The sequence below is a fragment of the Bos taurus genome, chromosome 24, assembly GCF_002263795.3.
Source record: "Bos taurus isolate L1 Dominette 01449 registration number 42190680 breed Hereford chromosome 24, ARS-UCD2.0, whole genome shotgun sequence".
In the NCBI taxonomy this organism is placed as follows: domain Eukaryota; kingdom Metazoa; phylum Chordata; class Mammalia; order Artiodactyla; family Bovidae; genus Bos; species Bos taurus.
In genome coordinates this window covers 48,263,375-48,275,817 of record NC_037351.1, presented here as the reverse complement: position 1 = coordinate 48,275,817, position 12,443 = coordinate 48,263,375, and the positions used below count along the sequence as shown (strand labels likewise).

The 12,443-nt window shown below is 51.7% G+C and overlaps 1 protein-coding gene across 7 annotated transcripts in view; it reads right to left on the bottom strand.

The window, feature by feature from the left end:
* Positions 1 to 12,443, bottom strand: part of CTIF (cap binding complex dependent translation initiation factor) — a 326,254-nt gene that overhangs the window by 270,550 nt on the left and 43,261 nt on the right. The window lies entirely within an intron of this gene.

Sequence of the window (12,443 nt, the reverse complement as noted above, 5' to 3'; positions counted from 1 at the left end):
ACTTTTGTCCTTTCCACTTTTTCCTCCTTGTGTGGAATGCAGGCATAATGTCTGGAGCTCCAGCAGCTCTCTTAGACTACGAGGCAACTTTGAGACTAGTAAGTAGCCACCAATTCAGCATGGCAAAGCAGAAATATGGAACCTAAGCCTCTGATAGCCACAGAATCCCCACACCAGTCCTGGATTCCTGCCTCTAGATTCCTTTTACGTTAAAGAAAAATAAATCTCTGCGTTGTTTAAACCGATGTTATTCAGGTTTCCTGTTATAGTTGCTATGGTAAGCAGCTCTTTAAGATGGGCCTCAGTGACTCCTGACTCCTGTGTTGCAAACAAAATATGGTAAAATGATAAGACGTCACTTCTGTGATCAGGTTAGAAAAGACTGACTTCTATCTTGCTGACTCATCACTGCCTTTTCGGCACGCACACTCTGATGAAGCAAGCTGCCACGCTGGAGAGGCCCACATGGCCAGGAGCTGTGGGCAGCTTCTGGCCATCAGCCAGTGCAGAGCTGAGGCCTCAACCCAATAGCCCCAAGGAGCTGAACCTCGTCAACAACCACACCAGGGAGCCAGGAAGCAGACACTCCCACAGTCTATCACAGTCCTGGTCAACGCCTCTTCTACAGCCTTGGGAGAGGTCCTGGAAACAGAGTCCTGCCAGGCCAAACTGAGACTCTGAGCAGCACAAAGTGGGAGACAAGTGTGTTTTGTTTGGGGGATGTTTGTTACACAGCAGTAGAGAACTGACAGAGCTGCGGATTCTGATCCTAAACGAAACATGAGCAGGACCCTCCCCACCTTTGGCTTCCATCCCCTTGTCTGTAAAACAGGAGGGCGGGACTGGGTCGTTTCAAAGGCGCCTGCCACTTTAAAATCCCAGAAGCCTGCAACTTACTCACAGTCACGCCAAAGGGACCCAGCTGTCTTGACCTCCTTCCCTGGGCAGTCAGGCTCAGGAGTCCGTCCGCTGTTTAGTGCTACTTCTTTTGTTCACTGTGACATGATGCTTCGAGGCAGGGAAAAGAAGCAGGAGACCAGGGTTCTCCTCCCCGTGCCTGGCACACAGGGCCCTGCAGCTCTCACCGTAGGACTTTCCCCTCTTAGCCGACTGCAGGCCTTGGACCCCGCAAACCCTGGCAATGACTCCTGCTATTTGTCAAGACAGCTCCCTGAGCAGAACCTCCTGATGAGAAATGGAGGAGGCTGGGCTGACGCACAGTCAGGGCTAGTGGACCAGAGAGCAAACGGCTTAGCTGAGCCACTAGTTTTCCAGCTTGTTTCACTGCTTATGCCATCTGCTATGAGCTGAATTATATCCCCCCCAAAGTGAAAGTGGCTCCGTCATGTCCAACTCTTTGCAATTCCATGGACTATACAGTCCATGGAATTCTCCAGGCCAGAATACTGGAGTGGGTAGCCTTTCCCTTCTCCAGGGGATCTTCCCAACTCAGGGATAGAACCCAGGTCTCCTGCATTGCAGGCAGATTCTTTACCAGCTGAGCCACAAGGGAAGCCCAATAATACTGGAGTGGGTAGCCTATCCCTTCTCCAGGGGATCTTTCCCAACCCAGGAATCAAACCAGGGTCTCCTCCATTACAGGCGGATTCTTTACCAACTGAGCTATGAGGGAAGCCATATCCCCCGAAGTTCAGACTAACTCTCGCATACCTCAGAATGTCACCTTATTTGAAAACAGGGTCTCTGCAAATATAATTAGTTAAGAGGTTATGTGTGTGTGTGTGTGTGTGTGTGTGTGTGTGTGTGTGTGTTTTAGTCGCTCAGTCATATCTGACTCTTGCGACCCCATAGACTATAGCCCGCCAGGCTCCTCTGTCCATGGAATTCTCCAGGCAAGGATACTGGAATGGAGAGCCATTCCCTTCTCCAGGAGAACTTCCTGATCCAAGGATCAAACCCAGGTCTCTGTATCGCAGACAGATTCTTTACAGTCTGAGCCACCAGGGAAGCCCGTAACAGGCTATACTGGTCTTATACAAAGGGAAAATTTGCAGATACAGACACACATACAGGGAGAATGCCAAGTAGGGATAAAAGCAGAGATTGGGGTGATGCCATCTACCAGCCAAAATATGCCAAAGACTGCCACCAAACTGCCAGAAGCTAGAGGAGAGGCAGGACACAGAAACTCCCCCACAGCCCTCTGAATGAATTCACACTGCTGACACCTTGACCTTGGACTTCCAGCCTTTAGAACTACGAAAGAATCAACTTCTATGGCACTTTGTGGAACTTTGATGAAGCGGTCCTAGCAGTTGTTCAGTCGCTCAGTCGTGTCCGACTCTTTGCAACCCCATAGACTGCAGCACGCCAGGCTTCCCTGTCCTCCACTGTCTCCCAGAGTTTGCCCAAGTAGATGTCCATTGAGTTGGTGATGTCATCCAACCACCTCATCCTTGGATGTCCTCAGTTTGTGCATGATACACCTCTGTGCACACGCTCACACCCACACACACATACACACTCACCCTGGCAATACATCGTGTGCATTACAAAACCATAACCCAAAACAGAAATTAAAAGATGAAGAAATACGTATGCATAAGAGTTTCAACACTTTCTCCAGGTGGCCCTGCCTGGAGTCCACTAGTTTCAGGCGATATAGCTGGTGCTATCCATCGATTTCCCTCTGGTCCTTGCCAACTGGGATCCAGAATTCTGACCTTGCTTCTCAGCTCTCTGTTTTCCTGATGAACTTGATGCCCCTGGTGAGGACTGAGCTCAGCAGGGTTTGGGTGTGGGGTGGCTCTGCCTCTCTCGGACCTCCCACTCACGCTGGGGCCTGCCGAGCACCAGGCGAGGAGGCCCCTTGGGCGCACAGCCCCTCATTCCTTGGATCGTTCTCTTTCCCCATCCATCAAAAATAAACCCCAAGAGAAAGCGGATGGAGCCAACTTCAGGGCGGGGTGGGGGAACGCCTGTTTGTTGTGGGTGCAAGGATTTGACTCCTTGTCCTCTGCAGCAAGGTCACGGTGCGCAGGTGGTGTCTCCAGGTGAGGAGGGCAGGGACAGCCTGGATGCATGGGTCCAGGGAGGGAAGGGAGCAGAATGGTAGCCAGGGAATGTGTGCGTTCATTCCAGAAACCCCGCCTGGCCTCCTGGTGTCCGCCTGCAGCTTCCATAAATGCCGGGCCGCTGTCAGCCCCACCCCAGCAGCTCGGCCAGCTGACAGACCCCGAGGACCCTAGCCTCACGCCCGCCGACAGCTGTGGAACCCAGACTGCGTAATTCGTGCCCGCCCCCGAGGAGAAGAGGAATGCAAGTGAAGCCTCTGGGTTCAATGCAAGGATTTCCAAACACTGACAGCCAGCGTTCACCAAGCATTAACCCTTCTGAGCACGCCGCACCCCACCTCCGCCCCGCCCCGCGCCGTGTCAGAGCACAGCTAACCCACAAAAAAGGCCTGCCTGCTCAGGAGACAGGCCAGACTGCAACCACGATGCTCCACCCCCCTACCCAGAGCTGCCAAATTAACTCTCTCTTTCCCAGCCACACACTGCAGAGTCCCCCCAAGAGGTGGGATGGGGAGGGGGGCTCTGTTCCAGGGGCCCCGAGGTACCAGAGAGGTAAACAGCCACCTCTTTGGTCTGTGGCACCTGGTTGATGGAAGAGAGTCCCCTAAATCATTTGTATAGTAGATAATTTAATGAAGATACTCAGAAAAAACTACCTGAATGACAGTCTAGCATCCCTCGGGCTGGCCTCAGCCCCAGAGGCGAAAGGACATTCTCACCTTGGCTCATCACCTGTGTCTGTCCCCTGCCTGTTCAGGCCTCTTTCTATACCTTCAGAAGAAAACAATCTTTTTTTTTTTTTTTTAACTTCCCAGGGTTGTCAAGAACATGAATACCAGGTCTAAAATACTAAAGAACTCTGAAGACATATTATTAACACCTGTGATGATGACAATAAAGATCATTTTGCTTTGACTGAGTCCTTTCACATGCACAACAAACTTGTCCTTTTCTGCCAAGTCTTCTCCGGGGAATCCCTGACTCTGGCTGAAGCCCGTTTCTTGAGAGCATCCCCTCCCATTGAAGGGCCTCTCCTATGCACGCCCGCCAAGTGTGCACTGACCTAAGGCAGCCCTCCTGCGGCCTCCTGAACGGGGAGGTGGCACGCTCCCACTGGACACACAGTGCCCCCGGGTCTTTCTGGCCACTGAGGATTCCCAGGGGGCCAGGACAGGAGAAAACTTCATCGGGCTCATTACAAAAATATGCTGGCTCATCTGGAGACAGGATGTGGGCCCTGTGCAGAGTGCAGTCGTCCAGCCTGGCCAGGCCCCACCTGTTTCCAGGCCTCCCCACACCCAGCTGCCCACCATTCCCTGCTCCCAAGGCAGCCAGCCTCTCCAGGGTAAGAAGAGGACCACGGAGTTTTGCAAGGACTCCCTTTGTTCCTCCTCCCACCCCCCGCCTGGCCTGGGGGCCCCAGGAGCCAGAGGCAGCCTGTGAATGGCAGGCTGGGCTTCTGCTTGGCTGATCAGAGCGATTAGCAGCTGTCACTCCCCACTAATTGCTGTCGTCAGCAGGGCCAGGCCCTCCCGTCCGCTCCTCCGGGGCCCTCTGCCGGCACACAGCCGCCGACTGTTCATGGTGACAGGAGTTGCGTGTCATGGGAATCACAGTGTCTGGGCTGTAAGGTCAGCTCGTGCCAATTATGAATCCCATTCACCCAGCCGTCGAGGCCAGTGGCTTCTTTGCTGAATCTGAGCCATCTGGGTTACTTACTCCAGGGAGAGCTATTTGCAAACCATCCCGGGGATGTAAGGTGCCCTGCAGGTCGGGGGAGCTTCACACTAGCTTATTCACTGGTATCCAGGAGAATCGGGGCAAGGGGGAAAATCGCACTAAAGCCTACAAATACTGCCAGGGTGTTTCCAAAGAAAGAGCACAGCGCCAGGAATCCAAAAGGCTGGTGGGTCCCTTTCCTGCTCTGACATCAGCCTCCACATCTGCAAAGTGGGGTTAATAGCGCTGTCCACCCTCCCACAGTTGCCGTGAGGATTAATTGAGACAACCCACATTATAATAACTATGTGAGTTACTGTTGAGAGCCAAGCCTTTAAATGGACTCTCTGCGGTCCCCGCCCTCTGGTCTGTAAGATGGGTCCCACCTTAGAGATGAGAAAACTGAGGCCCAGAAAGGTCCAGACACGATGGCCACATGACAGGTAGGGGCATGTGGACATGGGGCTGTAGGGACTGTTGTCACGGTGCCAGGTTCTTCCTGATGCTGAAATGATCCCCTTTCATGTGTTCTGCTCAGAGATCCAGCCCAGGCTGTTCAGGGCCTGCAGGCAGCCACTGCCAGGAGTAGTGGGTACCACGGACGAGGGTGGTCCACCTACGCCTGCTGGACGTGGCTTGATGGGATACCTCTGCCTGGGAATGCTATGCTAAGTCACTTCAGTCGTGTCCGACTCTGTGTGACCCCATAGACGGCAGCCCACCAGGCTTCCCTGTCCCTGGGATTCTCCAGGCAAGAACATTGGAGTGGGTTGCCATTTCCTTCTTCAATGCATGAAAGTGAAAAGAGAAAGTGAAGTCGCTCAGTCATGTCTGACTCTTAGCGACCCCATGGACTGCACCTACCAGGCTCCTCCGTCCATGGGATTTTCCAGGCAAGAGTACTGGAGTGGGGTGCCATTGCCTTCTCCATCTGCCTGGGAAGGGCAGGGGAATTAGCAGGATTATCGGACTGGCTCCTGAGCAGGTCTGGACTACAGAGCATGGGATGGGTGGCCAGTCCATGGACAGGGAGATGGGGCAGACAGGAGCCGAGAGGCTCCAAGAGCTGGGCCCGAGCCTCCTCCGTTTCTGAGGTCTGCCTCTTCTCATCCACGTGCACCTCATCGCGTGCCCCAGAACGCTGTCTGTCCAACTCCAGGTCCCACTTTGTGACCACTGTTTTGAGTTCCCTGGGAGAGGCCTGACATCCGCACTGTGATTTAAATGACTAATAGAAACAGCTTTCAATGAGGGGGGAGGAGGGGATAAGAGGTGTCAGAGCCAATGGGGATTGGAAAGGATGGAATGCGTGTCTCTCATGTCTCAGTTTGGGTGCTGTCAGGGGTGTCGGTCATTCTTGTCCTGGTCTCTGGGAAAGCTGGTATGTGGAGGCACCCCTATCCCGACGACAGCATGGTCTCCTGGGGAGCAAGGGTAAAGGACTCGGATTCCAGACACCCAAATCGAGTGGCTCGCCATGGGCTGCCTATGTGACCTTGGGCAAGTCAGCTCTCTGGGCCAGTGGGGTTTGCCGGTCAATGTGCAGGCAGGAGAGGGCCAGGCCTGGCATGGATGGGCCGCCACCGCTGTTCCCAGCAGGCCCACACGGCAGGCCCCGCGGCCCTGGCTCGGTGCCCGTGCTCCACCCCTTCTGGCGTCCATGATGGCCTCGGGGCAGCAGCTGGGACTGGATTCCAGGCTAAATATGGAGCCCCGGCCCAGGCTTCTCCCCACCTGCAGGCCGAGGGCTCAACCTCTGCGGCTCCAGAGCGTCATGCCGCCCGCCCTCCCTCCAGCCCGCCCGAAATGCTGACTCACAAAGTCTGCACATGAACGAGGGCCAGACGGAGGTCAGAGCGCCAGAGCAACAATGAACCTCCAGAGCTATCAAAGCCGGCAGCGCAAGGCCCGGGCCTGCAAAGGAACACGGGAACCAGCCTGCTGGTTTCAGTAACAGAAAAGAATATAAACCTCTTCACCCTCAGAGGATATTCAGGCTGACTTCCCAGAGCCGAACAATGACAAAAGTTACAAAATAAAGATGCTGCCTCTGTGAGGTGTCTCTCCCCTCCCCTGGGCTGAAAATGTATGGTCACATCTTAAAAAGAAGGCTGGTAAGACTTTAGTCCTTCACCCCTCTCACCCTCCTTCTCTCTCTCTCTCACACACACGCAAAGACAAACTCACTACTAACCAAATGTCTACTAGAAGGACAGGTCTAACAAGTAGAGTGCTGAGTATTCAGAGTTTTCAACCTAAAATACCAGGAGGAGTCCTACCCCAGAATGACCCAGAGTGAGCCCCACCTCACAGCCCCTCTCCAGCACCAGAGATGGGGTGACGCCTGCCACACCACTATAGGGTGAGAGCTCCTTTGCAAAAAGAAGTGTTAGCGTCTCCCCACTCAATTGTCACTGTGACCTTATTTGGATGTAGAGTTTTTGTAGATGCAATCAAATGTGAGGCCATCCTGGCATAGGACGGGCCCTAAAGCCAATGGCTCTTGTCCTTGTAAAAAGAAAAACATGAGGACAAGAGTCAGACACAGAGACACACACAGGGAGAAGGCCGTGTGAAGACAGAGGCGGAGACTGCAGCTACAACCCAACGGACCCCAAGGACTGCCAGTCACCCACCAGAAGCTGGGAGAGACCAGAAGGGATCCTCCCTCAGGGACTTTAGAGGAAGGTCGGCCTGGCTGGCACCCTGACTGCAGACTTCCAGCCTCCAGAGCTGCAGGAGAATAAACACCTGTTGTTCTCAGCCGCCCAGGTGGTGGTGATGTTCCAGCAGGAAGGGAATACACACACACCTCGTACAGGATCCACTGCAAACTCCCAGCTGTGTGACCTGAACATGCCCCTTCTCTGGGCCTTGGTTTCTTTTCTGTAAAATATAAAAAGCTGGGGCAGCAGTCCCTTCCAGCTCTGACCTCCAGGTTCCCTGATCCACTAAGTCTCAGGAGGATGGAGGAAGTGATGGTGGGGAGGGCGGGGGATGGACGCAGGGGAGGATGGGGAAAAGCAGAGGGTGGTCTCCCACCGCCCACGCTGGGCTGACCATGCAGAAACAGTCAGAGGGGAGCGGCCTACCTTGATAAAGGATAGGTCAAGTTCATCTTTGCAAGCTTGCATCCTGCCCGGTACAAGATGGTGTTACAGGAGAGAGAGCAAAGATTCTAGAGGGAGTCATTACAGGACAGAGGTTTTCCTTGTCTCACATTTGCATCAGAGTAATAATGCAGGATCAGGAAGGGGAGAGACCAGAATGGGAGCAGCAGAGAGGGCCCTGCAGGAGGCTAGAATCGGGAAGACTCAGGAAGGAGGAGGAGGAACAAAGACAAGATGCAGTGAGGGTTGTGCAGGCAGCAGTAGGGCAGCTCAGCGAGTGTGTGTGTGTGTGTGTGTGTCAGTGTCAGAACGTGTGTCCTGGGTTATGGGCTTGAGGGACAGGAAGGGGAATCCCAGCAGAGGGTGCGGACAAGGACCAGGGGCTGGATTTGGGAGGCGCCTGAGGCCAAAGTGTCTTGGAAACAGTCAAGCGCGCACTGGACTGGGATCAGAAGGCAGACCTGGTGTGGAGAACAGATGTGATGGTCCAGGGCACTGGGGCAACAGCCAGGGCCACCCCAGGGGCAGGAGGGCCCAGGAGGTGGGCAAGAAGAGAAGGGGCTGGGACAGGGCCCTGAGAAGCCCCCATCTCACCAGCCAGAGACAGGTCCCTGTGGGGAGGTCTGGGGGACAAGAACGGCAGGGGGCACAGAGGCAGAGGCGGGGGAGGGAGTTGGGGGTGCAGGGTGTCCTCAAGCGGAGACCAAGTGAAAAACAGCGCAAAGGCGGACTGGACACAGGGGGTCCCATAAAGTTCAGGCTCCTGTCACTGCTCCCCAGAGGCACTGAGGACCGCGGGGCCACGCCTATTTCCAGGTCTCACCAAAGAAACACACACACGGTAACTGAGGAAGCAAAGAAGGAAGAGATGCAACGGCCCGGGACACTGGCTGAACCACAGCTTTCCACTGCTAAATGCGCACGCACTCTCATCAGCAACATCACAGACCCTGAAGACGCCCTTCAGCAAAACGTAGAAGGGGGATAGGTTATGTCGAAGCATTTCTCTTTTTGCACAGTCAGAGCACAACTAAGTCAGGTAGAAATTTGAGGAGACAAAAAAACACGTGCACAGGACTTTCTAATGTTTTTGCTTTTATACAACCCAGAGGCTAAAGAAAAAATAAAGCAAAACTGTCTTAAATATGTCATAATCTTCTGTAAAAAAAAAAAAAAAATATATATATATATGGTTAGAACTGGACTCATAGATATTTAGAGCTGAGAATGACCTAGACTCGCATTTTCCCTGTGAGAAAAGTGAGGCCCATCAAGTCAGCAGGCCCCATGTCACAAATAACATCATTAATTAGTAACTAAGTCAGAACTAGAGCCCATGTCTGTTGCTGCAACACAAACCAAACCAAGGCTAATGACCTAATTCAAACTTCATTCAAACACTGCAATGCCCCTGTCTGAAGTTTGGGAAGTTCAGTTACGGTGAAGAGAGTACAATCCAATAGTTTGTCGGAGTTTTCAATGTAATTTTCAAAACTAGCCTTCTCAGTTCAGTTGTCTGACACTCAGACTGGCCATATAAAGTGGTGGAGGCTGTGTGGACTGTGTCAGCGGTACAGCTGTGCCAGGCCACAGGTTAGGCACCTTCCTTCAAGCCCTTAGCACTTGAGAGTCAGCAGGGGTACCAACATCATAACACTCACAAATGAGAGTTCACCCAAGGGAGAAACATCTACAGGTTGTTATTGCTTTTACTTTTTCTTTTATTTTTTTAAATTTAGTTATTTTTAATTGAGGGATAATGGCTTTACAATATTGTGTTGATTTCTGCCATGCATCAACATGAATCAGCCATAAGTAGACACATGTCCCCTCCCTCCTGAACTGCCCTCCCACTTCCCACCCCGTGCTATTGTTTTTTCCAGCTCATTTATAAAGAGTCAAGCAGTTGAAACAGCAAAAGACAGCATGAAGGAATGGGAGCGTGGAACAGAAAGAGAGCATCCCTGAGCAGGAGGACTTCTCAGTGGCTAGGTCATCTGCTCCGAGCCGACCCCCGCCCCCGGGAACTGGAAAAGAAGCTCAGCGTCCTTTAGCAAAGTCCCAGGGAACCTCTCAAGGCTGGAGCAGACTGCATCTCTTTAGATGGAATATCAGGGATTCAATGAAAATCCCACAGGTCCCGGTCCACAGCTTTGTGTCCTAAGAGTATGATGACTCTTCACAGTGAGCCTTTGAGGATACGCCATCCACCAAGTCTGCATGGGAGCCCGTGCTGGCATCTTGCCCAGCAGGTCATCCCTGGGGGCATGGGTGGTGTGGGTGTTCAGGCTGGGTGCCCAGGCCCCACCCCAACCTCAAAGAAACCATGGGGCCCCCTGCTGGGCCCCCACCATGCCACACACTGGCACTCCACAAACACTCCCAAGGCTGGAGCTGGTTGGGAGCATTACATTACCCTGCGGGTCCCAGGTGGGGTTGAGCGCGTGTAGGCCAAATGTAAGCTTTCTTTAAAGGTAATATTTTATCTTCAGCATCCAAATGATTTTTGTTCTGCTCTCGATGCCTTTCTTTATTTCAACAAGACAGATTTTTTTCGTACAATATTCTAGTGCTGTTGACACTCCAAATAGATGTACCACTTTGATCCTGCAGCTCGGTCTGGCCCTGGTACGGGAAGGTGTTTTGGGCTTGAGAAATTTGGCAAATGGCAATACCTCATTCCAGCTGCTCCCTGAGCCCTGTCCCCTACACAGGCCCCAGCCCTCCAAGGGAAACTGCAGAGAATACAAGATTCACGGGGACCAAATGGGAGAGGCGGTCACTGTGCCCTGAACAGGGGCCTTCTGTCCTCACTAGCCCTGCTAATATGCTTTCAGAACCACTGATGATCTTCCAGGGTGATGGAAATGATCTTTATTTTGATCTTGGCAATGATTACACAAATATAAACATCTGTCAAGATCCCTCAAGCTATGCACTTAAGATTCATGCATTATCCTGTACATAAATTACATTTCAGTAGAGTACTGTTACTATTAAGAGAGAGGGAAAAAAACACTGATGGCTATAGGAAGTGTGATTTGCAAACCAAATGGTACACAGCCAGTTTCTCCACCTTGGAGACTATGAGAGACGGAGGAGCTGGGAAAAGAGCTGGGTATGTGGGATCTGGTTCCCTGACCAGAGATCAAACCCAGGAGCCCTGCATTGGGAGTGCAGAGTCTTAGCCCCTGGACGAACAGAGAAGTCCCCTATTTGTAGACTTTTTGATGATAGCCATTCTGAGTTTCCCTGGTGGCTCAGACGGTCAAGAATCCACCTGCAATGATGGGTAGACCGGGTTCGATACCTAGGTTGGGAAGATCCCCTGGAAGAGGGCATGGCAACCCACTCCAGTATTCTTGCCTGGAGAATCCCCACGGATAGAAGAGCCTGGCGGGCTACAGTCCATGGGGTCACAAAGAGTTGACCAAGAGCAACTAAGCACAGCACAGCACATTCTGACAGCTGTGAGGTGAAAATCTCATTGTGGTTTTGACTTGCATTTCTCTGATGACTGGTGGTGCTGAGCATCTTTTCATGTGCCCGTAAGCCATCTGTGTGTCCTCCTTTGGAAGAATGTCTACTCAAGTCTTCTGCACATTTTTTGTTTGGATTGTTTGGTTTTTTGATATTTTATTGTATTTAGTCCTAATATTTTTGGATGTCACCCTTTGATATATGATTTGTAAAGATTTTCTCCCACTTGGTAAGTTGCTCTTTCACCTTCTTGATTGTTTCCTTTGCCATACAAAAGCTTTTTACTTTGATGTAGTCCCACTTGTTTTTTTTTTTTTTTTTTTGCTTATGCATACCTGCTGATGTAGGCATCAATAATGCTTCTTGACATAGCCAAGATTCTCTGTAGACTGTTATAGGGCCCTTACTGCTTGAGGAGGAAGCAAAACAATGACGTTATTCTATAACTCAAATACATACTGTTTAGAATGTCAAGATTGCACTTCTCATGAATTAGATGACTCAGGTTGTATGAAAATAATGGGTAAATTTTTGTTACTTATTTCTTCAGCATTTTATACCCATTTTACACCCATACTTCAAGGTCATTCATACTTTCACCTACTTATCCTTATTATATTGAGATGATAAGCTGGTGGGAGGGGGGTGGGGGGAGTGGGTAGGTGCAAGGAGGTTAGCCTGCACTGAAAATCAGCAGGGTGGGGTCAGGTCTCCACCCGACTCCAGATGTGCCTGGACCAGTCAGCATCCCTTTCTGGGTGTTTCCTCATCTATAAACTGAAGAAATAGGCTAGTTCCATAAAAATAAATAAATTAATGCAGCTTCTCGGGTTCTGTCTTGCCTCCTGAGTTACACACAGTGTAAGTCTGGGGAACAGGAATCTGCATTTTGATAAGCTCCTTGGGTGACAGTAATGTTCTTCGGGGTCTGGGACCAATATTTGGGAACTGTGGGCAAGGTGCTTATGAAGGTTCTGACCTCCAGCGGTAACACGGCCTCCTTTGTGGGAAGAACAGCAACACAGGGCCAAGAGAAAGGTGTAAATAAATAGGACTGACACAGAAAGGCTTCCCATCTTACGTCCCCTAAATCAAGAGC